The sequence below is a fragment of the Hetaerina americana genome, unplaced genomic scaffold (genome assembly GCF_022747635.1).
Source record: "Hetaerina americana unplaced genomic scaffold, ioHetAmer1.1.p SCAF_42, whole genome shotgun sequence".
NCBI classification, from domain to species: Eukaryota; Metazoa; Arthropoda; class Insecta; order Odonata; family Calopterygidae; genus Hetaerina; species Hetaerina americana.
Genome location: NW_027287008.1, coordinates 408,163 through 435,253, shown reverse-complemented (window position 1 = coordinate 435,253; position 27,091 = coordinate 408,163). Strand labels below are relative to the sequence as shown.

At 41.0% G+C, this 27,091-nt stretch overlaps 2 long non-coding RNA genes across 2 annotated transcripts in view; both read right to left on the bottom strand.

Moving 5' to 3' along the window:
* Positions 1–20,171, bottom strand: part of LOC139692851 (uncharacterized) — a 112,852-nt gene extending 92,681 nt beyond the window's left edge. Inside the window, exon 1 of the long non-coding RNA XR_011701802.1 lies at positions 20,048–20,171. This is a non-coding gene — a long non-coding RNA (uncharacterized lncRNA). The remainder of the gene's footprint in view (positions 1–20,047) is intronic.
* Positions 20,172–20,192: 21 nt separating this feature from the next.
* Positions 20,193–27,091, bottom strand: part of LOC139692850 (uncharacterized) — a 164,243-nt gene continuing 157,344 nt past the window's right edge. Inside the window, exon 3 of the long non-coding RNA XR_011701800.1 lies at positions 20,193–20,314. This is a non-coding gene — a long non-coding RNA (uncharacterized lncRNA). The remainder of the gene's footprint in view (positions 20,315–27,091) is intronic.

The following is a 27,091-nucleotide window of genomic DNA, read 5'->3' as shown; positions in this document are numbered from 1 at the left end:
AATTTTCCGAAGAAAATGACAACTAATAGGTTGGCTTGTTTACCTCCATGATCGAAAATGTGATTAGAGGATGTAATGTGGCACGCAAACAAAACTCAGCAATCAAGGGATATCAGGTTTCTAAGAGTAACAAATCAATTCACAAACTCGAAACACTGTCCTTAAATTTAAAATTCTTCATACGACGAAGTTTTATGGCAATCACTGTTTTCATATCACAATTGTAACCATAAAGGTCTGTATGCATAGATGACTTTAATAACGTACACGTTGACTTTTATTGTTCAGAAAGAGGCACTCAGATATAACTGGATGGATTATGATTGATTTGTATAGTTATACAGTTTCATCTAATCCAGTGGACCAAATTCCATGCAGCCCAGCGGTCTCCTCTAATGAAAGGGTTCCGCAAACATCTCTACAACACAGCTTCAGCCTGGAATAGTGACGTCAAGAGCCACTATCTTCACCTCCTGTCCAACTTGGATAGGCCGAAGTGAGTAAGGATCGTCGAAGAGAAAGTCAAGAAGGTAAGGCGGTGGGTAAACCGATGGAAGCGTCAAGGAAGATAAATGGAAATGCTAAATTGGGGACGGGAGATAAATAAAGTAGATAAAAGGAGAGACATCCGACGGCCACAACGAAGTTAGCCGCAGCTAATGCTACAAGGGTGCCGCAGAGCTTTCTCAGACTATTTACGGTGCTTTGACTAAACCAATTTTCATTCACGTCGTTGCTGAATATTTTGCAGTAATTTGCAGCATGGATGGGAGATATCCCAAAATAAAAAAGGTGCGCCAAAAAACGTTTTATGGCTTCAGTTATAGTTTTTTTTTGTTTGAATGGCACCAATGTTCGCAATAATAATTAATTAAATACGTATTAATTAACGTTCACGGGCATAGGGGAAAAGGGAAGAGGTTTACTATCACACTCACATTTCGTGTCGTTGAAACAGAAAATGTAATTGATGCGGAAATTGAAATATCTTGCTGAATAAAAGGAGGGATAAGGGAGAATTCGTCACAGTCGAGACCAAAATTCTGTCAGCGGTGGGATGCCGCAGGAGGGCGGAAGGAGAAGATGCTGACAACATCCCGGGAGATCGAATCAAATAGGAAAAAGATAAACTTTCGACGACGGAAGGGAGATGAGCACACAAAGATGGCGAACGCGCAGGTGAAAGAAATTAGTAAACAGTGAAGTGGTGATAGAGCAGTGGATACATCTGCCTACCTCTCCGTAGTAACTTTCTCTTTATAACACAGTCTATAAGGGGAGGGAAACGGATACAAAAGGAAGATGAAAGCAAATAAATGTCAGTTAGAGGAGTGAGACGGACAATTTTAAAGGCATGATAGTCGCTGTTATGGACAATAATCCACGAGAAAAAAAGGAGGCATGCGCTGAATCGCAAAGGGTTAAAACTGTGGGGCTAGAATGAGTTTTATGAGAGGATTATATTGGCGACGTAGATCAAGCCGATTTAATGGAATTGCGTGCCGGAAGAAATCCCGTAATCCAACTGTAGCGAATACCCGCCCAACGATCGAACTCCCTACAAAGTTCCCTTCGGAGGCAAAAGGCGCTGGATCTTTCACGGCCTTCTCTTCACGAAATTAAAGGGCAAGGTTGAAGGAACGGAGTTGGGGAGGGGAGGAAAAAATCGAAACCCAACACTGTAGACGGTTATAAAGGAAAACGAAACGACCCGCTCGTGTGAGAAAAGTGAAAGAGTATTTTATATGGGACGGAGATGGAGAATCGATAGGGTGCGAAGACGGATGGGAGGCAGGAGGAGGGAAGTTGAGAAATGAATGGGTAGGAGAAACAGCCGAATGCAGCGAGAGGGAAAACTCGGCGGGACATGGATGAAGAATCGTTGGTGAGGGACCGGGAGGCTCGAGAGGGCGACAGGGCGGTGGGAGAATGGTGGGGGGAGCTGTAATGGAAGTGCGGAAGGTGGGCTGTGTGGGTGAGTGGGGAAACGGGAGGGATGGGAGGGAAGGGGATCGTGGGAAGGAGAAAAATTTGAAGTAGGACGGGCGCGGTGGAAGTCCGAAATACGGGAGATGAAGACGGAAGGGGGATTATCAGCGAGGGGGGAAGCGGCGGAGTGAGTTAACAATGGCATCCGTGGGAGGGCAGCGAGCTGGAATTAACAATGAGTGGAGGATCGTTCTGAGAACGGAGCCCAGGGGGGCTGCTGGGAAAGGGGTGGGGGACGAGGATTGTTTGATGAAGAAGAAACAAAAGCATTTAAGAGAGGGCGAAACGAATAGGAAGATAAGCTTTCTTTGATCAATAATGAAACATTAGAGAATCCACGGGAGGGTACGTAGCGGCTTTGGACGATGGGAAATGGAACATCATACTATCACAGCGGTGATTATTGGCGGCGAAAAGTGCAAGGGCCTCTTGGTGTCGCTTTAATGAAAGACGACTGACAAAGAAGGGATGATATTTTAGAGAAAATAAAAACTCCTTAAGTCTTGATTTGACGGAGTTCGTAGCCCACACTCTGAGTGAATGTTTCTAAGTATGAAAATATAAAATATAGCTCTAAGGAGGACTGAAAAATTTTGTGAGAAAGTATATCTCTAAGACAAGATTATTTATCTTCACAAAATAAGGATTCGCAAATATATTTCACCTAATATGAGCATACATCTAGCAGGCAACGAAAGGAAGATAAGCAATCCAAAATTTTCTGGCAGGATACCACATTTCTCTACCATGTTTAAAATAAATCATTTGAGATCTATACCTCGGATATAGAATATTTATATTGTTTCCCAAAAGTGAACAATATCTCTCTCAAAGAAACATAAAACATATTTTCATTTGACTTGATCCAACTACCATATAATTATCTAGACATTGCAAGATATAAATATGTACTGGGTGACGTTAACGAAAGCAGGAGAGTGGTTGAGAGTATTTGTATCGAAAGAGTCAGCCCGTGAAGCTGCGTGGGGAGGGGTATAAAGTCAGCGCGCAAGCGGACTGAGGAGAGGCGGACGGTGTGGGGGCGTTGAGCTCAGGATTTGGATCGGAGGAGAAATTTTAATCGCGGGCAGAGAGTGCGAAAATGAAGAAAAAACATGGTCGTCACAATACATTGAACTGGGAGGGATTGAGAGGGGGGCAGGATAAGGGGGGGCAGGGTAAGGGGGGGGCAGGGAAAAAAGAATCGGGAGAGGATCGACGAGTGGAAGGAATAGTCAGGAGATGGAGGGGTGGGTGGTACTAGGGGTGAGTCCAAAAAGGCATACAGCTAAATGCGTGGACTGGGGTAAGAGGCATCTTGATGCGGCGATGAAGTGGAGGGTGTAGGCTAGCCGGAGAGTAAAGTGGGGGAAAGAAGAGAGAGTGGGCAGAGAGAAGAAAGGGTCGGGGCGTTTTCCTCCAGCGCCGCAAGCAGAGAAACTGCTTTTCGCTCCGCTTTTACCCCCCCCTTTCATCCACCCAACCCGCTCGCACCTCCCCCTGTATCTTCGCAGAACCGACAACCACCCACGCCAATATATCGTATAGGGCCACGATCTCCCAGTATGCAGGGGACGCAAAGGCACAGGGAAGCGTGCACCACGCATCAATCCGATGTTCGAGTTAATGGGTGAGGCCAGAGCTCAGTGGGCAATATCGGTAATCCACGCAACCAGGTGTGGGAGGGACAATCCCTGTTTTCCCATCAGAAGGTTCAGGCGGTGGGAAAGATCTTACAACTTGAACGTGTCTTACAGAGTGCTCAGAGACATTCAAATCCGCGCCCCTGCGGTCAGCAGCCAAACGATCCTCATACTCGACTATTTCAACACACCATAAATATACAACACACGAAGCAAATAAAAAAAACATTCATAGCACACGTACACCCTTGAATGCCAAGGCAATGAACTGAGGGGCGTATTAACAAGGATGAGGATGATGGCCAGTAAAAAAACCAATTTCATATCCCTCTCACATACTCATACCACGCCAATGCCCTCGAAGATTTTGGGCTGCCGAGTGGGGTGCCTCAGAACACACTCCACGTTGAAAGCAAGCTGTGCGCCCTACCTCCTCTTGCAGGCGCACGAATTTACATGGTAATCATTTTGTATTTATGTGAGGGATATCATGGCTCCCCAAAAGATATGAAAAGAATGTAAGAACAGGTATTCGTGCAGAAATATGATCGACTACATCAAATATTGATGATACCCTCCGCGATTCGTAATTAATTCCTCTGCAGCCTGGCATTGACCGCGTGTGATTCGAAAACCGCACGCTCGGCGCTCGCCTCCTGGCCGACGCTGAAACCTGTACAATGTCCTCACAACACCAGCGCTCTCAACACACAAGACGCTGGGTCTGAAAATATCGAGTGCATAGTTTTATATCGTTTCACTTAATTCTTTTAAAAGATTTTCCTAGCATTCGATCGGATTATTCTAGTACTCGCACGTTTATGTATCTAAATGGAACGCACATCCAAACTTCGGTCAAAACTTGAATAAAAAACGTACTCTGCCATCAAAAAAACCCAAGGACTCCGATTCGTCTAAACGAAACCTCGTTACCCAATAGATAAATAACCATTAGTTTTACAGTCGAGGGTATTCTAGCAATATTAATTAAAGTTGAACGCCAAATTTCAAAGAAGGTAATTTCTAAAAACTTTCTAATGCAATTACCCACGATTCAAAGGATTTTGAAATTAACTGAATCCCATGGAAAAGGACTGATTAGTGAAAGAATTTCTTATGATTTCAGATGGAGTGTTAACAAATTCATGAGTGTTCCTATTTGTACTTGGGCATAAAGGGATTTCTCGTCGGAGGTGTGGGGTGCGAATTTAGAAGAGGTGAAGGCTACCTACGAATCAATATCTACTTTGGGGCCTGCGGTATGAGTAAGTGAGTAGTTTTTTAAGATGATATTTTCATTGAAAAGGTATTATTCGTCGCTAGTTTATCAGATAATCAAATAAATGGGTATAGTATTTTTAAAATGGTTAAGCACAAAAATTACAGAAAAAAAAGTTACTGAGAAACAGAAAATAAACGACATCTGCAGTGATAGTAGTCACTAGGGAGGGAGAAATTTACAGTAATTTGTACTACTAGAGATAGGTAGATAATTCGGTAGATGTAGGATATGCAGGGAATAGAAAAAGGGTGGGGATAAAACCGGAGTCGGCATTACCATACTCTTAACCATATGCGCCAATGGATCCGCAATTTAGCGTTACTTCTGACGGACGGCGTACTCACTTGAAGTGATCTCCATACAGCACCACAAGTAGCAATCGGGTTACCACTGAAAAATCCTGCCACCGCCATTATTCGAACTTAAACCCTCAGGGCGAGAAGCCAGTACACTTAGTAACCGCATCAATTCGATCCCCAACTTTTGTCACTAATATATTAAAATGTACGTTTTTAAGGAATGGGACGGGTTATATTTTCGAATTTTTATCATTTCTTACCCAAGGCGAAAACTTGTGTTTACCAAAAATAATTTTTTTCATCGGAATTCTAATGTTTCATAAATACGGCGTAATTAATTTCAAATCTTTAGCGCAAGGTTTGCATTGATGGATTATTTGTTTGATGATAATAATACTAGAAAAATATAGTAACACGAAAAACATCAGTAACACGCATGTTAATCAACGAACCACGAATTAACTGGTTTCATGCAAAACATATGCCTCTCTCATACGAGCTAACTAATCTAGAGTGACCTTGGCCTAGGATCAATTGGCACTGTGACGGCTATAGTGCCAACCTTACACCAGGGTTTAATTCTCTACACACTCTGCATGAGTTACAACGTGTAATCCGGCTTTCAATAGGTATTATCAAGAAAGCATTTGAAAAACTGGCTTAGAGCCTTAGCTTAGAGATTAAACAGGACAGAAAAACACTGCGTACCGTACGACTCTTGGGACGTCATAACATTGATCCCTTCGGCAGTTTCGTCAAAAAAAGGCTACAGTCGAAGCTTGGGTTCCTCCCTGCATTTATACCCATTATTTTTAACTATTGACCTATCTTAAACAACGCAACTTTCTATCGAAATCCGTACTTTTCACATTAACAACTGCTTTAATTATAAAATATGACAATTACGCTCCTTAAAATTCGATTGTTTCAAGGACGTGAGAATAATTTTCGTTTAGATCAACTGCAACAATTTGTTTTGAAGAAGCGGGAGTCAAACAAAAAAAAAACTGCACTTTACCGCCTTCCCTACCTCGTCATTTACATCTTACAGCCCATTGTCAGAATCAGGAGTAGTTATTACCACGTCAAACGCGGCGGAAATTAACCGTCGAAAGGTTGGTGCCATTTCCGAGGATTGGGAGAGTGAAGGAGCGATTGACGGAAAGGAATAACATCAGTTGGAGGGAGGTTTGGGTTGCTTGGATTAAAAAGACTACCATGTCAATTCAAAAGAGCTGGCTGGCATTGTGCTTCCCCGCAGATCAATAATAACAGCGCCCAGACTGAAAAGATGCGAGTTGACCCTCTGCGGACGAATTCCCATCTACCTGGGAACATGATGAATCATCAAGATCGCGACTTCGAATAAAATCCCTAGAATTCACATTCACAGTGCATACACTGTTACATGCTGCATATTTGAACTCATGTTTGTGGGTACACATGGAGCGCTGGATATCCATGGCGCGTCTTGGAGGATGACATTCCGTGAAAAATACATTCATATGAAAGCAGTTAGTGACGCGCTCTATTCTATTGACGCAAGACTTGAAACCGTAGTTTAACTGGAGATCCAGTCAATAGCAGCGACTTTGGGATCTAGAGGAGACTAAAATTACTCTGCACCGATATTTACCCAAATACTACAACTCACCATTCATAGGAAATAATCTTAATCCGGTAACTGCATTTAAATACCTATATCTCTCGGCAGGGTAAGCTTAGATCGGTAAACGGGCTGAGTTGGACTGAATTTACTGTAAATCAAACAATGACATAATTGGAAGAATTGATCAATACGTCATAATTAATTATTTAAAACAATTTAAAAATTAATATCGAAAAAAAAGTAATAATGTTTTATTTTGTTTGCGCTAGCTTCGAAACAAAATGTAATTCTCGTCACACATTAAACTACATACACACGCTTAATAACAAATAGCCTAGCAATAAAATTTCTCTATTTATCTATCAAACAAAAGTCAATTGTTTTAATGTTTCAATTGAATCTAAGCTCAATCATCAATTTTTTTCCCAATGTACGGTTGCCGAGCTGAATCGCTCCATCGCGCCCGAAAATAGTAATTTAACCCTTTTCAACAAAGTTATTACGGTCCCAAAAGTATTATCAGGCTCATCCTCTTCTATAAATAATATTTCTATATATTTAAGTGACCCAAATAATGATATTCCTCTTTTTTACTAAAAAAATACAAGGTGTATCTATTCTTTAATTGGATTCTAATACTCCCCTTCAATGAGTCTTTCCTGTATCTAGAACTAGTCAGATCGCTTTCTCGCTTACAAAATGGCAAATTCAACCCATTTAATCAAAAGCTTCAGAACAAGTCCATTATAAAATTAATAAGAATTAATCGATCGCTTCGAGCTACTGGATATGGCATTCCTCTTATGCGGCCTAGAAGACGGCTTAAAAGCCCGAAAATTTCCTCACATTGTTTGCTTAATTTTTTTAAGTTCCTATCGTGAATATTAAAATAGAGGAAACCTTTTTAATAATAATTATAACATATCTATTCTGTACCACATTTCCGTATGGATTGATGGATAGTCCAGGAACTATACTTTGTGCGAACGATTTTTATCGATGTTCATCCCATTCCGTCCAGTACTATTTTGTTCTTTCATACTTTTTCCTTTAAGCAGTTTTCCTTCGAAGTAGAAAAATTTAAAAAATCTTAACCAATAGCATGTTTTTCTGATATAACACCAATTGTTATCAGCAGGTATTAATGGAAAGTGATCAAAATACTAAATGTATAATTTTTTCTTACACTTTCTTTTACTGACTTCGAAACAGATAAATAAAGATATGACGACACTGATTTTTTATGGACAGGCCGTTTCCCAGAAAAGGTCAGAAATTACATTGCACTAAACTTCACAAAATTTGATTTTTGTAACAATTACAGAACATATAGTCCGAAAGTTTTTCTTTATGTGCTCACTCGTATGACGACATCAACTATAGCGTTATGAACACCATAAAAAAGTAATTACTTATATAGGTAAATATAGGTACATATAGGTAAATCCCGTAAAATATGAATCGCCGTAACTGCTTCGTGTATGTCAGAGAAAAACTGACTTTTTACCAGGGAAATACTTCTCCAATTGAAACGCGGCTTATTTCGAAGTATTTTACACCATCAAATTCCCAAATATTTTTTTACTTGTCTTGACCCTTTGGCATTCCTCACGTTATGGCCATGTTTTCCTTCGAAGTAGAAACATTAAAAAAACCTTAACCAATAGCATATTTTTCTGATATAACACCCATTGGTATTAATGGAAAGTGATCAAAATACTAAATGTATAATTTTTTTCATACATACATTTTAAATCTTCGGAGATCATGCACGTTTTTATGTCGGGTGCAATCAAATGATCGGAAAATGAATTCCGGTCGGTGGGGGAACAGATCACGCGTCGACGCATGACTCGTCGGAGAGGCGATGGAATTAGTGCGCCCGCCATTCGGGATTCGATCGAGGGTGGTCGGCGGGGCCATCGGACCTCGGCAGGGGAGTAAATTCTCACTCTCGAGGTCGAGGACCCGACCGACGCCCGCGCTATCCCAAGCACGCGCCCAGCGAGCATAGACGGCGACGTCCAGTTATCCACGTCGGGCACAACCTGACATTTTGCACCACCTGAGATAGCCAATTTTACGCACCTCGGCTGACATCTTCTCCACCCGCCTACCCTTCCCCGTCCCCGGGTGGCGTGAGGTGGGGTTCGTCTCAGGAACTGGATCCAGGTAAATGTCACCTTTGCCTTTGTGCCTGGACTGCGATTCACAAAAAAGTCTCCACGCATGCACTTGCTTGCCGAAGGATTCACGGGAGATAAATATACGCGGTTCGCACGGCAGCGGATGCTCGTGCGTCTATTTGCGGACTCGGCTATCAATCTCGAGCGGCAAGTTAACGCGAGACAATTGGCAATCTCGCATTTCCTCGTGAATTAACATACAAATGGTGAACAGAGGTCGCGATGAGAAAACTTGACCAAGGCTAAAATGCTCCTTGTCATTTGATCGATAATCATTCATTCATTGAATTATTAGCTAGTGTCGCCTTTTGACTTTGTAGCTACTACCTTTTCATATGAAGAGGGCGGCTTTAAACGAGGAAGCCCCTTTGGTTATGCTACATCTTTGCAAATATTTATTTAATAGGCTCATCACTAAAGTTAATTACGGATATATTTTACGATTCGATCTATTTTTAATTGTTTACTAGAACTGTAAAACAGAAATAAACGTAAAACAATATAAAGCAGATTTTCAGCTTGGTGCCATTTTAGGAGGGAGATGAAGGTGTTGCGTGGGGAAAAGAGGTCAAGAGCAGGTCAGTTTATGTCATGGATTGACCTGTCCAATTCAAGGTACGGGCATTGAGAATGGAATAGATCCAATGGAATAGCCTCATTGGGAAATGGATAAAGGGAGTTAGGGCGTGTGTAGCCGACTGGTACTCCAAGCGGTGCGTAGAAGTGGAATAGCTCTTCCAAGTGGAAAGATCCGTCCATCAGGCAGTTCACGGGTTTGAGTTCAGATGTCAATTGGCGCATTTCGAGACGTGAAAGATCCGAGAGGAAGCAACATATCCTCACGTCAGCCGAGCTGAAGGAAAGGAACGATAATGGACTACGGCTAGAGAGAACATTAATGGACAATTAGCCAATTTAAATGCGGTCGGACAGTTATTCGACTAAATGGGAAAGTAATATTCGGATATGGAGAGGACACATCCCAGAAACACTTGTTTCACATTTCTCAGGGTAAGGATATCAGATCAATTATTAATTTTTCCTGTCCTTCAGATTCATTCTCGTTTTTCGTCCACAAAAAAAAATACTTTCCTGCGAGGAATATCTCAGCTTAATACATGTATATCATTAGTTAATTAAAACAAAAACAAAGGTATGAATTAATATAAAAGGTTTATACAAACAATAACGGTATAAATTGTTTCCTGACGCGTGTGTGAAGTACTGAATTCAGACTGTCGGTTGAGTGTGCGCATGATCGCAGATCGTATTGGTATTGATAAGATGACAGTGCAAACTGAAATTTTGGCGACGGGAATGATATGCGCTAAACTCGTCCCAAAGGTCTTCACGGACGACCAAAAGCAGAATCGAGTTTCTGCTTTCGAATACTTTCTGCGACGCGGCGATTCCCCAATCCCGTTACAGTCCAGACTTGGCACCAATAGAATAGTTCCTATTCCCAAAAGTGAAATACTCCCTCAAAGGACACTACCATGGGGCCCTAAGTGCCGTCGAAGAAGCGTGCACGAGTTCCCTCAAGGACCTTTCAGAATATGCCTACCAGGGAGCCTTCGAGTTGCGGAAAAGCCACTGGCAAAAGTGTGTCGACGCTCACGGGATGTACTTTGAAGACTTATGAGGCATTGTGGCCATATCCAAAATAAATCTATTTTTCCGCAACTTTTCTCGATAATTTTTATACAAACCATGTATGTAGTCATGCCTGGAAAATACTGCGTAGTTTAAGTCCCTTATTCCGACTGCAAATCAACTCAAGTATAGACCTAACCTTGCCTCCTTTGCTCTACTACATATGTAAATGCAACAAACATGTAACCAGTCTAATAAACTGGCAAGAATAATGATGGGGAGTTTCCCTTTCCATGCTTCAACGAGTTATTGAAGAAAGTAATTACATGCCGGTCGGATGACAGCAATGGGAGAGGTTCAAATCACCATGACTGTGAGGATTTCCGTATTTCAGGACATTTTTGGAAGCCGGAAGGAATTTCAAATGGGAAAGGAAGTTTGATGCCCAACGGGTTTGTGAGATGGGAAAGGCCTTTGAATAATGGCTGGAGACAGAGGCCGACTGATGGATCGAGAGGAAAGATAGATGCCAGTAGAAGCCATCGAGGAACGAGGCTAGAGGATATTACGCAGGTGAAAGAGACATCTACCCTTCACAAGCACACTTACGCATGGACAGGACGTCCCGAGCTACGTGCTTGGTCAATATTGGAGTTTAACGGAAGATTAAACATCTGCTCTCTTAATATTCCTCCAAAAAAAGAAAACATTCTGACAAATCTTTGATTTAATGCGTCAAAAAAGAAAAAATTACCTTCCCGAAGTGTAACTGCCAAAAAATAAAGGTGGGTATAACTATATCCATTTCACAAATGGTAGACTGATTTCATTAGAAATGCTGCGATAGCTGAAAATTATTATATGGTACTATTGAAATAAAAACTTGCAATAGCTTCATTAATGATCAAAAGATGCTTCTTGAACGACAGGCAAACTTGTGAACGAATTAATGTCAGAGACTTATTACGCTACTATTTATACGAGAGTAAATTGGATACATTTAAGATGAATTAAAATAGCTGTAAAAGTACTAGGTTTATAAAAATAAATAAGCCAATATCGATAATTATTAATACAACTTCAATCATTGAGCAATGTGGAAAATACTTTGCTAGCTAAATGTAGCAGTAGTAGTTTTAGGGGCGACCGACAGCCAAGGTCATTTGCACCATTAGGGATGGATGGGAAAGGATGGAGGGTGGAGAGAAACACGGCGTCGGCATTAGCCTACTCTCGTCGAAAGACGCCAAGGGGCCCGCAGTTTAACGTCCCATCCGACCGACGTCGTACTCACTCAAAGTTCTTTCCACAAAGCACCTGAAGTAAGGATCGGGATACCAATGAAAAATATCTGCCGCATCCGGGATTCGAACCCGGGCCCTCTAGGTGGACGGCCTGTACACTAGCCACCGCATACCTAAATAAAGTGTCAATATTAAAACAATGGCGATAACTTCACGAAAATATATTGACTTTTACAAGTAGATGCCTCTATTAAGAAACTGGGTGCGTGCTATCAGACCAAAGTAGGTTTAGTAACATGCACAACATCTGGTCCAAAAAATGAAAAAAATAATTAATGATAGCTTGGCTTCTAAAGAAATATTAATTATTCAACAACGCACATACTTGCCCCTCAACGTCAAAGTACTAAACTACGAGTACTGTCTTAAGCTTTTTTCTATTAGTACCTTTTAACTGTGTTTTGGCAAATAGAATTACCAGAAAAATTACTATGTTGTAATTAAAACAGTTATGACAACAATGGTAGTGACAAAGGGAAATATGAATTGGGTAGGACCAAATATCAACAAAGAGTTAGATGAGAATGACTATTATACACATAAATATTAAATTAAGTTAATATATAATATTGGAGACATTTTTCTAAAAACCTTAAGGTTAGATAAACTGATGTAATACTCCTAAAGGGAATATAAGAGAAAATAATGAAATACAAGTGGTTTTGGTTACCAGAAAATCTTCAGTGGACGACGGCTAGGAACGCTAAGTCTTTTACTCCATAACGCTATGCTTAAGCGAGACTTGTAGTTGACTCGGGACTCTTGCACAAGCTCTCTCTTGTAGTCTACACGGTCTTCTGTTATCCGCGTGGCATGCTGTCCAACGCTTAAGGTTTCTTAGCAGCAGTATCAAAATTTCCAATGAAAATGTGGTTTTATTCACATCCTACCCCCTCCTCTCTAGCGGAGGTTGATCCGCATCCCTTCCGATCTCTATTCATGGTCTCTTGCACCTATCCCCGACGCAAGAGACTGATCAGAGAAACTAAGAAAACTCGAGCCAACGTTGATGATCACTCACAGATTAAACCTATCCGCGAACTACTACGGACGAAGAGCATTGAAAAAGTCTCCAACCCATTGGGTTGAGGTTCGGATCACCATCAGGCGGAGAACAGCGAGATGTATCCTCGTCTTTGTTTCCATTGAGAGATAAGGTGAGCGGAAATGATAGAGCAGCTTTCCCCATATGTCGTGTTCGGAATTAACTTACCTTTGCCTTTAGAAATCTACCTCAATGTAAATACTCGAAATACCATTATGGAGTACTCCCTCACCTACAGCAGCCGAGGAGAATCTTCGATTCCCATCATTTTATATATGGTTTTTATAGAAAGTATCGGAAAATAGATATATTTCAGATAATGCTAAAACAACCCAAAATTCTTCACAATACATCCCTTGAGCGTCGACAGCGGCTTTTTGCCAGCAGATTTTCCAAACCTCGAAGGCTCCCTGGTAGGCATATTCCGGAAGGTCCTTCAAGGCACTCATGCACGCTTCTTTGATGGCACTTAAGAGTCCCATGGTGGTGTCTTTTGAGGGAGTATTTCACTTTAGGGAATAGGAAATAAGTTTCTGGTGCCATATCGGGACTATAACGGGATTGGGGAATCGTCGTCACGTCGAATTGCAAAAGGTATTCGCAATCAGAAACTCGACTCTGATATTGATCTTCCAACAAGACCTTTGGGATGAGTTTAGCGCAGATATTTCTCATCTTCAAAATTTCAGTGCGCACTGTCATCTTATCAATACCAATACGATCTGCGATCATGCGCCCACTCAACCGAAAGTCTGAATTCAGCTTTTCACGCACACGTCAGGAAAAAATTCTTCCCGATACTTTTTAAACAAACCTTGAAACCAACAGCTCTCTCTCATTATTACACTCGAGGGTTAAAACTCGAAACTTTTTAGACACCTCAAAACTAACTTTTGAGTTGACCACTGAAGTACGCAGTAGTCCTTGTCGTCAAACGAAAATAGAGTGCGTTTAGAAAAAGAAAAGTTATAGCTTTCAATAAAATAATAATCGGGTCTATTAGTAACACAAAATGATTATTTTCGCCAATCTACAAAATTTTCACGTAAGGAGGAAGAAGATACAATTCAAACTAATAATTGAATAAATGTAGCCATAAAGTCGTTGAATACTGTGAAAACCTTGAGCAATCATGTTTCCGTCTGTAACGCAATTAAACAAAATTTCAAATTCAACGATAAACTTTAACGATTCCTTACTCATATTATATTAGTATTTATAGTTTCTATATCAAAATGAGTTATTATTTATTATTTTTTACTTATTTTCTTTAAGCACACGAGCCGTCTCTGCATAAAACATGATTATACACAATAATATGTGAAAACATGTCTCCGTAATACTTTCACATCAAGGCACCAAGTAATACAAAAAAATTTAAGTTTCGTTACATAACGAAACAATAATTTATATCGAATACGGTATATTTCCAGCAAATAACGTCAAAATCAGCAGAGCTTATAAATATTTATGGATTTTGCGGAATTCGTTTGGTAACGACCGTATATGCATACTGGTCATTTAGATCGTACTCCAATAGTATCCATTAAAAGATTCCGAAGGCCCAGATACGATTTCACTAAATAATTAATAGATCATTACATTAATTGTCTTATTCAATGACAATGACATGCGTACAATATAAAATTAGGGATTTATCAAAAAATAATAAATAATCGCCCAAAACAAATAACATTGGATTATTCCTGGCACGGCAAATGAGTCCAGAAGGTATACGAAATTTTGGGAATTTGTGTGCATCGTTATTGGGAGTGAGCTGCGCAATGCTCTTCCATAATCTTAGTATACCTGTTTTTATGCATATAGTTAATGCTTTCTCTTCAGTCACCTAAAGTTATTCCCGAAAGAACTACTCAAAGGTTCAATGCTCCATGAAAGTTTTCCAATACCCTAGATTGAAATTTAAGGCAGACTTACGTCCTCGGAGTTAAAAAAATGGAAGGTTAGTTTACGTGAATAAACTCTATTATTTCAACACGATTGTCATATAACGCAATCAATAAAGCTATCTATTCTGTCTCAAATCTAGTTAGGTGATCGCGATCAATTTTAAAATCTAAAGTCAAATATTTAGTCACGAAAACTTGTAATCCTGAAGCTGTACTGTTTCATAGTCTGCGTCTATCCGAAAACTACCCTAAACAGCTGATATACCGATTAAAAATGTTAAAACAAAAATGACTTTAATATTTTCAGAGTATTTTCTTTACTGAAGCCCGGTTTCATTACAGTGGCGACACCATCAAGTACAAATGGTTCAAATACAGAGTATATACATGTATATATTACAGCAGAAAGGATTTGGTGGAGAGAAGGACTCTTTTACCACATATCCCTCTCTCCTGTAAAAATATACATATGCTCTTCTGTATTTGAACCACTTTTTACCAGATGATGCCATATCAGCGATGAAATCAGTCGTCTTTGAAAAACTGTGAAAATTAAAAGTTTCATTTTTTTAAAGTCATGGATTTTCTCAATAATAAGACTAAAATTTATGACCGAATAATATTGATAATATCTTAATTGCAACCCCGAGTGTTAATATTTTTCCTGCAGTAAACAAATATGAAGATACGTAGATAGAGAGAGAGGAGTATGATAAAGCACCAACTACATGGCGGAACGTTGAACAAATGACTCGCCGACGTAGAGTGGATAAACTTTCATATAAGCAACGTGTAAGGCGATTCTATACCTTCCGAGTTTATTTATTACTTCTTATTTCATCATATAACAACCAAAAATATGATCACCAAATATCATAGATGACTCCATGAATTCGAGGTCCATAATTACCGAATAAATACCAAGACCCCTAAAGGCTTCAGAACACGCACGCGATCTAAGAAGGGTCAGTGACCTCACCCAATTTACTTCAAATCTCAAATGTCGCCATTCCTTGGATAACTTAACCATGTTAAAATTTAAAAAAATCTCTTGACCGATCACGAATGAACTCGGCGAACGATTTTATTCAACCAATCATGCATCTGAAATATTTTATACTAGAAAATGACTTCCACGATATAAAAAAATCAAAATAGCAATTCAGTTACGGCTGACATGAAATTAAGTAAAAATAACCTTATTTTGATTTGCTAATAATAATTCTTATATATCAGTTAACGTCCAATAACTCGGGAAGAGCTCAAATGCAGTTTCCGATTATAGCGGCACTCTCTCGAGAACAAGCAGGAAACTCTTTGGGAGAAAAACTTTGTGATGTTGAAAGAACGCCCGAAGGAGCTGGAAATCTACTGTTGCAAAAAAGACGGATTGCGCTGCCCTTCCAAGAACAGAAAACACGCTCGGCGGTTCTTTCAGTAAGGAGCATGACATATTTAATTAATGGGGTCAAAGGTCTCATACCAACAGACCTTCGTATCTTTTCGGAGGTGTATTAGAAAAGTATATGAATTTGAGCCGAGACAAAATAATAGAATCCAGACGCAAAAGAAGATGAGGACGAAGTAATATATTATGAGAACAGATAGAGGTGCCGTAATAGTGGTGCAGAGATAGGAGAAGTCGGAAAGAAGAAAATTTACCAAATAAGGAGAATCTATTCAGGCGCTAAATGGAGAGATGGTTCTCGTGGATAGGGGGGGGGGGGAATGGATGAGTTAGTGCCCGAGGTCACGAAAAGTGGTGAGGGTGAAAGAAAGCAGTTGGGACGAAGCAAGGTGGATGGGACGAGAGGAAAATACGTCGCATGAGAAAAAAAAGTATTCTCCGACGCTCCGTGGGGAAAGAGAAATATGGATGTGGAGCCCAAAGTCGACGGCAGTAGAGGAACGCAGATGGGTCGCCTATTCAAGAGGAGGAAAGCTCGTGCTCGGGAAATGTTGCGTTAATACCCTTCGGCTTCCCTCTCACTCACCCTCGAACTCCCCCCCTCCCCCCTTCCCGCCGTCCAGATGCAGGCGAGAAAAAGAGCGTCCTGCTCTCGTTGTCGTAAACGTCGTGCTCTTGTGGCGGAGGGACCGACGGATGGGTCGGAGGGGGCGGAGGAAAGGGGGAGGGCGGGAGGGAAAAGGGCGAATTAAGCATGCATGGAACGCGAGAGAAGGGGAGAGAGTGGTGACCCTTTTGTTCAACCCCCAGGGAAAGTCACCCCGCCTTCCCTTTCTCCAAACGCATGCATTAAAAACGACACGTACAGAACCTACTGTGTTCCACACGCTATATATAAAGCGCCGGTATAGTGCACTCTCCTCATCCTAACATCGATTACTACGAATCATTGATGCAGAATTTATTTTGATAAATACATGGATATAATACCAAATGAATAATTTGTAGGGGGTACCAGAAACTTTGCGATGTAATAATGGAGCCAAAGTCAAACTAACTGGAAGCTTTAATTCAAAAGAAAACATTACGTCATACACATTTGGTGCGATCGTTTTGTTCTCACGTACCGTTTGGTTTATTTCTAATGATAATATTACCTAAGTTTTAGGAGAATGGGGTAAAATTAATTCCTATGACTACCTGAAACTGACTTCCTGTCTGCTGCGCCTTATGAGCCGATTCCGACTCGCCCGTCTGGCAACCCTGCTTTGACGACTTGCCGGGAGCGGTTCAACTGCTCCTCCCAACACTCTTCGGCTGATGCACGAACAAGTGCTGATTTGCACTAACACGCGTCTGAAGCTTTACGTTTATAAAGCTTCGTCGGCTAAAATATTTTCGCCTTCCAATGAACAAAGGATCGTCAAAAACAAAGGTTTACAGGCTGTCTAGTCATAGTAAGACTTATAATAGAGTATGGATTAAGTTTATGGGACCCTCATCACAATCTATTAGAGGAAACAATTGAAAGGATCCAAAGGAAAGGCGCTCGCTTTACTTCAGTGAAATCCTAAGGGGAAGATAGCGTTAGTGACATGATTAGGCAAATGTGATTGGACAGATTAGAGAAAAGATGGAAAATTGGAAAGTCGGGGAAAATGTTTGAATTGTACGGCGGGGAATGAGACATGGGTAGACGTCAAATAAAAGCACAAGTTGGATGCTACAAAGGAAGGGGAGATCATTTACATAAACAAAAATGATTCACTCAAAGAAGTGACATCATTAAGCACTCCTTCCCAAATAAGGGCATACCTGTAAGTGATTAGAACAAATCACCTGGAGATGATTTCAAATCTTTTACTGCAAACATCAGTAGACGTTTGCAGTAAGAGATTCGAGAAGAGAATGGCCAAACAACTGGACTTAATTACTTCTTCTCTCCAATGAATTTGATCTGTCTATTACCGGCTTGGCTATTACCCGACTTACTTCTCATTATTGTTTGTTTTCTGGGTAATTTTTGTAACTGTGAATTTTATGTTTTTGTTGCAAAGGTAAATTTTAAATATTGATTAGTGTCACTGTACCTTCGGTTGGTCGATTTAACAGTGTCTTAATTGATTGATAGCATACTTTAATTGGTTTAACTGCACCCTGCCACCTGATTGATTGCTAAATTTAATTGTAAAAAATAAATAAAACAAAAATGGACTTGGCAGAAACACTACTTTTGGCGATTCTGTTTGGCGAAGCAGTATACAAGTACGATGAAAAATGGGAAAAGAAGATTACATTCATTTCCACGAGCCAGTTTTCGAATCACAGAGCCATCACCAGATGGCCTAATTGGTGATATAACCAAATTGGTCTCTATAATCACGAAGTTTTTCATGTGTTTTAGGATTGGTTACCACGAAGTCGTGTCGGTTAGGACGGACTGGCTCAACAGTATTCCATTGGCAGCATATTATTCGTGCCACGTGAATTCTAATATAATATTTTGTGTGTGGCAGCAGTCTCGTTTGACACCTAAAATTCAATTCCTCGTTTCACGATGAGTCACTTTTTGTAGTAATCGCAGGCGGATCAGTCAACTAAACACAAGGTCTGCAGCGCTACTTTCCTTTATCCGTGGCTCCGGCTTAAGCCCCCAGCGTATCTCAAGTTAATAATACACATGGCGATGCTACTAAGTGGCCTCGTTCGAAGGAACCCTTAGTCAAGAGAAATGCACAAGAATACTTGAGAGAGCTGAGTACAATATACTTCAGGACTTGATGCTGACCTGTATGTGACCTGCGTGCTATCTAACTTGATAACTTTATTCCCAATTAACTTCATGCAAGTATTCCCGCTTGTTTTAATTACGTGGGAACCGAAACAACAAACAATTTAGGGATAAGAAGGCAATGTTCTAGCAAGAAAGGTATGTTTTAATATATAGTGTAACCAATTCATTTATTCAATCAGAATGCCAACATATACATGGGAAGGGATAGACAAACATTATGTTAGTCAACTTCGATCGATAATTTCAGATGGCCTCGGAAAAACGTAATACTGACCCAACGGGGCATCATACGTAGGTAGTCCTCAATGTTCAGTTAAAACATTAACCTGTTACACTCCAAATTCAGTTATCATACGAATTTAATAAAATATTAAAAATTCAAATAAAACAACGAAAGAACCGACAACAATGACTTAAATCTAAAAAATCCCAAGTTAACAAATTCTCCCAGCCATTCAAAATCACTTTCTGAAGAAAAAGAAGAAATGAAGGATATTATAGGTTACATATAACTCATATGGTAGAGATTAAGAATTTTATTTCGCGCGAAAGTGGTACTATCAAATGCTCATTAGTAAACGTGTTCGCTAATCACTGCGAATATCTAGCAACGAATTGTGTGCCAAAATTACCACTTAATGAGTGCAAGACAGCTCGCTCTCCTGTGGCTGCGACCCATTACAGAAGTCAATCGATACATTTTATTGGCCCCAACAGCCGCGTTTCCTGAAGTCGACATCCCATTCGCACGGGCCAGGGAGGAAAACGAGCCAATAATGACGGATGAGGTGGGTGGTGGGGATGGCTTCCTCGAGGGGGTCCACCAGGGTCGCGCCGTGATTTTTACATGCATGCACTCGAGTCGACATGAACACGCGCGCTTCGTTCCACACAAACCCTTTCCTTGCCACTTGGAGGTCCAATGCGGGTGCCGTGATCACGCGCAAGCATGCTCGCGCGCGCTAGGGAGTCGTCTCACACTCACCCGCAAGTTTCGCAACAGGTGATGCGGCAGCGGCGACCCGAGCATAGTCTCCTCCCTCCCCGGCACCCGTGTTCTCTTACGCCGCGCCGCCGCCTCCCCCGCCGCCGCTGGTGGTGTTGGTGCTCCGCCTCCGCCCCAACACCCGCACCACCACCACAATCGCCCCTCCCCCTCCGCCCCCCGAACACGCAACAGCAGCACAAGGGTGCGCCCTCTCCTCCGCCCGGGGCACGTCCCCTTCTTAGCATGGAAGGACAGCGGCCAGACCTGCAAAGGCACGTTCAAAAGTGGATGAGAAATGGGAGAGCAAAATTATGGTTCTACGGCGGGCTATAAATTTTATTCTCTGTCTACGCGCAAAAATTATCCTTTAATCCGGGCATGGGCGTGCAGCCGGATGGTTGAGACCCCAGCCTTCACAAAGAAATGAGGGCTCTAGTGGAAGTTTGATCTTGGTCTTTCGTGGAAGTATAATCAATCACTAAATAACAAGTACGAGACAACCCACAAGCAACTCCTGAGACGGGATTCGATTCCGGGGCCTTGTACATATATACTGTTACTTTGTACAGAGGGGGAATTTCACGCCATGCATGAAATACCCCGTTCACGTATTAAAAACATGTTATAAAATAATTAAAAAGTGTTATATAATGCAAACGAAGGAAGGTCCCATGCTCACCAGTACTTGAGCTTCAACTAGTACTTTTGAGACGTAACAAAAAGGGATTGATTTTATTATAACTTAGGTGAATTATTAAAAAAACTCAGGATTAAGGGATGAGTAATTCCTGATGTCGGTTTTTGTGAACTTTTTTGTCATCTGCTACTGTAGTCCCTCTTACCTCTAACAGGCGAAATGAATGTAACCGGTGAGTAAATACGAATTAAATGGATTAGAGAGAGGTCATCGTTTTACTTTGTGGATTTCATTTAAATGAATGCTTATTTGTCGCCAAAAACAAGATTGACTGATTTTTTTCAGATATTGTTTCATACACCAATACGGTACCTATATACGTAAAAGCTACACCGCCTAAATAAAGATATACGTCAGATAGTGTGTCATATTTTTTTAAATCATTGATTGTTGAACATGAACATTCGTACACTTTAAGTATGATAACATGAATACAAAATTCTGATGAATCTGAATTTTTAGGCAAATGCTGCAAGTAAATGCCAGAGACCTAGTGTGAGAATGGAGAGCAGGAATGTATCGTTTCAGCGGATTTGGCTTTAAGTGCAGGAATTTCTGGCCTTGGAAACTTAAATATATTCTACTTATGTAAGATGTTTCTAAGCTAAGCAACACTTTAACTTTTAAATTGAATGTCTTTCTAAATCATGCACTGACTATCAGATACGGAATTCCAAAGGAAACACTTTAACGATGTTTAAATTTTAATTTATCGGCGAAATGGCGTTCTATTTATTCTGTAAGATGCATGCCCTCATTACCGTCCGACCTTGCGTTCCTTCTAAAAAATTGGCGCCGCCCAGGAGGTGTTTTCAAAGCACCATTCTTTATGGTGTCAAATGCATTCCAGAACCTATGAAGAGCAGCGGAATTTCAAATTATACGCACGCGTCCCTAATGCTCGGAGAAAAAGAAGAAAAAAAAGATGCGCTTGTTGTAGGATTATTACGAAGGAACGCAAATAAACCCTTTTTTACCAGTATATATATTTTGATTTTAAGAGAAAATTGACAATACTTTACTGACCGAAATAAATCGCAGCAGATCTCTAACACTTTGAATAAAATAATGCTCACTGGGCTTACATATAAAAAAAGTAAATATTGATTAAATATTTACACAAAAAATGTTATCAGTACATTTGAATCGACAGTTTGCCATTTAAATTTAGGAAGTAATGGATTAAAAAAATAAATTGTTTGATGATAAATTTAAAAACAAAAAAAATGGCTATTTCAGTTTTCGGGGGTCTTACAATTGACAAGTATTCCTTGTTATTGCCGAACAATTGGCCCAAGATGCAATTCGAGAGCTTTGAATGTGAGAGAAAATGGCTGTTGCACTCTAATTGAATACCTTGGAGTCACTATTCTATACGGTAAGCTCATATTTTTGGATCATCTTAAATCAAGCAAAATACAATCTAATTCAATGTTAAAGGCTTCTTTGGCAATAATATACCGATTATTTTTTACTTACATGGAAAAATGTGTATTTGAAATGTATAAATCCATTGGAATACATTAAATCAAGGTTACACGGAGTGAATTTTTCAATATCTTACGGGATATGTGGAAAATAAATTGCAAATATCTCTCTAAGAAAATATTAAGTATAATAACCAGACTTGCGAAACAACAGGCACATTTATAGCTTAGAGAGCACTGTGGAAAGTTTTCAGATCAATTAATAGTAAAGTAATAAAAAATATATAAGTAAACTTAAAATAATGAAAAATATTATAAAAACTACCAGCGTTTGGGATGACTCATACTCATAGAAGGAAGAAATCATGTAAAACGAGGTGGGGTGTTTTATACACAATATCCTGCAACTGTAGGAAAGGAACAAAAGGCTTTTGACCAAGTCCTACTAACAATATTGGCACACGAGTTGAATGGGTACGGAATTAACAATCATTTCATGAACAGGATCCAGGACTTTCTTAAAAATGCAAAATTTAGTACTATGTGGCTCAAACTATAACCGTATATAAGTAACATTTGGTGTCCCTCAGGGTGGAGTTGTAGGAAACTTACTCATTCTTGCTAACATTAATGATTTCAACTGAAAAATTAAAAGCAACGTATGGCCGTCTGCCGGCGACAGTGTAATATACAGGGAAATTGCAAATGGAACAAATCGTCAAGCACTTAGCATTAATTTAAACGACATTTAAGTGAGGTGTACAGGAAAATGAAAGATACACGCGTTTGAAATCAAATACGTGCTAAAACAATGGACGGTTATGTACATCTCGAAAAATAACAAAAGCAGGCTTCACCAACTCACACAATCGGATATTTTTGGATGAACGCTGCAGGTCACGAAATATAGTTGGGGGTCACCATCGCATCGGATCTTCATGAAGAAAACACATACGCACAATTAGCGGAGGAGTTCTCAAGAAGCAGGCATTCGTCAAACGTAAAGTTGGAAGCTGTAACGATGAAAAAGAGAAAAGAACATTCTCTCTGTCTTTCGTAAGAGCTTACATAGAGTATGCGGCGAGCATATGAGATCCATCTAAAAAACACAACAGAATTAAACAAGGTACAGAAGGGGTCACCTGCTTCGTGAAAAAATCTAAGAAAAGAACACAACGCGTCACAGATGTATCACAAGATGTGTAATGGGAAGCTTTAAGTATACAAAAGACTCAAGAGTTGGATCAAACCAATTGCAAAAATATCAATCGTGTGCATTTTAATCCGACCCAAACGTTACAATTCAGCCTCCTAATGACATCGGCAGGACGAAAAATTGTCACAAAATTAGAGAGATTGAGAATAAAACGGCTAGTTTTGAGAATTTAATGATGTAATGACGAGCTATATAAATTTCGTAACATGTATAACGGGCAACACCACCCCTTCCACGTGCTCATGTGTGTGTGGTAGTAGTAGAACAGAATGGCTGGTGACCTTACACCCCTGTCACACGACCGTTCGACGGTTTGTGGTGTAATTACACACGCATACACACATGCTCTATATATATATATATATATATATATATATATATATATATATATATATATATATAATTATACATACATATGTATATAAATTATACATACATATGTATATAAATTATACATACATATGTATATAAATTATACATACATATGTATATAAATTATACATACATACGTATATAAATTATACATACATATATAAATTATACATATATATGTATATATATATACGAGGGTCATCCGGAAAGTAGTACCCGTTCGTGCCGCATGAAGTGCTGACGACGCGAGTAGCCGCTGGACGAGGTCAGATAGCTTCAGTGGCTTGTCTGCCTTCTCTGAGCCAAGTTGCGTGACGCTAGCATTGCCTGTGTTGTTTCTGTGATTGTTTACAATGTTTAAAAAAATTGAGAACGCCGCCAGTTGTGAAGTGAGGGCAGTGATTAAATTCCTCAATGCAAGAAACGTTCGCCCATGTGATATTCATCGCCAATTAAAGGAGGTGTATGGAGACAATGTAATGGACGAGTCGTCTGTTCGGCGGTGGTGTCGCAACTTCAACATGGGGAGGGGGAACACACACGACGATGAGCGTTCGGGGAGACCGTCTGTCATTACAGACCAACTGGTGAGCTCAGTTGACGAATTCGTGAGGAACGATCGGCGCGTCACAATTGATGACATCTGTGAGCATTTTCCCAATGTTTCTCGAACAATTGTTCATGAAATTGTTAAACACCATCTGCATTATGCAAAAATTTGTGCAAGATGGGTCCCTCGCGTATCTCAATGAGCTGGCGGCGAAGGACTATGCAGCAGGAATACAGAAACTTGTCACACGTTATGACAAATGCCTTAATTTGCTTGGAGATTATGTTGAGAAGTAGTTTAAAGTATCCTCTTTCAAATAAAATTTTTTATGTTTGTTAATATTTACTTTTGTGTCTTTATTTCACGAACGGGTACTACTTTCCGGATGACCCTCGTATATTATTAGGTTATCTCCGGTTAAAGTAGGTTTTTGGATGGACATAATTACTAATTAAATAATTTGTGACCCCTAGCAAAACACAACATCCTACTTTACATCAGGTCCCTCTTCAGCTCTGAGTACTTTCTTCCTCCCTTCATCCCGTCCAACATCCCTATCCTGTTCCTTCTCTTTCCTCGTTTGCCTAACATTCTCCCCTCAATCACAGTCTTCACCATCCCGCTGCCAGTCAATACCCCCTTCATCCACTTTTCCTGCCTCCATAGGATTGCTCCCAACAAACCCCTCTCTTCGCCCACTATACCAAGTACTTCCTCCTTTGTTTTCTTCTCGGTCCATTTCACCTTCTCCATTCTTCTCCACACCCACATTTCAAAAGCCTCCAGTCTACGTCTATCCTCCTGTTTCAGTGACCACGTTTCCGCGCCGTACATAGCTACGCTCCTTATCAAAGTTTTTACGAGTCTTTTCTTAACATCCTCACTCAACGTCCCTGTCATCAACTCCCTCCTCTTTGTAAAAGCCTCTTTGCCTAGCGCAATTCTTCTCCTTACGTCCCTACTACTTTGACCATGTTGGTCCAAAATACTACTGAGATACGTAAACTGTTCTACCTGCTCTAGTTTTTGCCCTCCTATTTTAATGTTAAGCTTAGCCTTTTTCTTTCTAGAAAATCGCATAACCTTTGTTTTATTAATATTGATTCTCATCCTATACCGGTGGCACTGAAGTTTAAATTTACTCATCAATGCTTGCAACCCCTTGGCTGACAGACAAACTAAAGCTTGGTCATCCGCGAACCTAACTGATTTTACGAATTCCCCGCCCACTTTCATTCCTACCTCCAGTTCTTCCCATGACTCTTTAATTATTTCCTATGCATACAGGTTGAACAGCAGCGGTGATAATGGGCAACCCTGCCTTACAAATCTTCCTAACACTGCCCATCCGGACTCCCCGTTCCCCACTCGCACCTGAGCAGTCTGAGAAATGTAAAGATTGCAGATTAGCCTCCTTTCCCTCCAATCTATTCCTATTTTCTGCAATATACTCGTTATTTTTTTCCAATTCACTCTATCAAACGATTTTTCGAAATCTACGAAACAGGCAAATACCTCCTGGTTGTGTTCTATATTCCTCTTGATTAATAATCTCATTACTGCAATGGCATCACGCGTACCTCTCCCCTTCCTAAACCCAAACTGATCATCCATTAAGTAGTCACTTGCCCTACTCTCTATCCTTTTGTTTATGATCCTGAGAGCAACTTTACCTGCGTGGGACAGCTGACCGGAGACAGAGCCAATACATCTACTTTCCCTTTCACTTATCACTACCCACTTCTCAATCATAACGACGATTCACAACTAGATAACTATTGAACTCCTTACCCGACCTTGCTCTTGAGATATTGAAATTCAGTTCGCGCCACATTCATTCCCGTCTAAGTTTGGGCCAAATAACAATAATTACCGCCTCTTCCTCGAATCCCCAAACCCTTTCAAAGCCTGTTTCCTTGGCGATGTCCTATAAGAGATGCGAGGTAAGCCTGCCTAGCGGGTACTCTTTCTGAAATTGGATGAGACAAGTGATTCGTAACAACAGGGGGGAACTCGGGGTGAGGCCTATAGGCATGGGGAGGGGAGGTGCTGACTGCTCGGGGATTGCAGGCAAATCTCTCCGGCGGGAACACCCATCGGGTCGGATCGGAGTTCTTTGTCCACTAGATGCTTCCTGGCGACCGCAATAGGGAGTCGTTCAGCGGGAGGTCACGCGTGCTTCCCGACAAAATCCCCTTCCCCTATCCCTCCCGCGTTCCAACCGCCCACTTATCCCCACCCTCTCACCACCCGCATAATCAATCCCTCGGACATTCCAGATAGAGCGCCACGGGAGGTCAGTGAGAGATAGCGAGGAAAGTTGAAACAGGGCAATGGACCTGGAGGGTCTCCAGGGGTCGCGGGGGTCACGGTGGGGAGGAAGTTCTTGACGAGGACCATAGGGGCAGGAGGGGGTAGTCAGGTAAGGTGACGACAGGTTAGGAAGAGGGTGGGGACGATGGCGTGGGCATCCGGATAGGTCAAGGGTCAGGACCAGGGGTGGGTGGGGTGCGTGGTCTGAGGGCGCGTGCGTGACTACGTCCCACGCGTGCCCTCCTTCCCCCCCCACCCACCCACGCCCACACTACAGACTCAATCTCTTCCGGTTAAAACACTCGCCCATCACCTGCGAATTGAGTGAGAGTGAGTTGGAGGGGGGTGTGCGGGAGCAGGGACGGTTGGTGCGGGGCGAGTATGCCGGGCGTGCGTACGAGAATAAGACCTCCTCTTTCCCGTTCCTCCACACCCACACATTCCATTTCCACCCCTCTAAACCCCC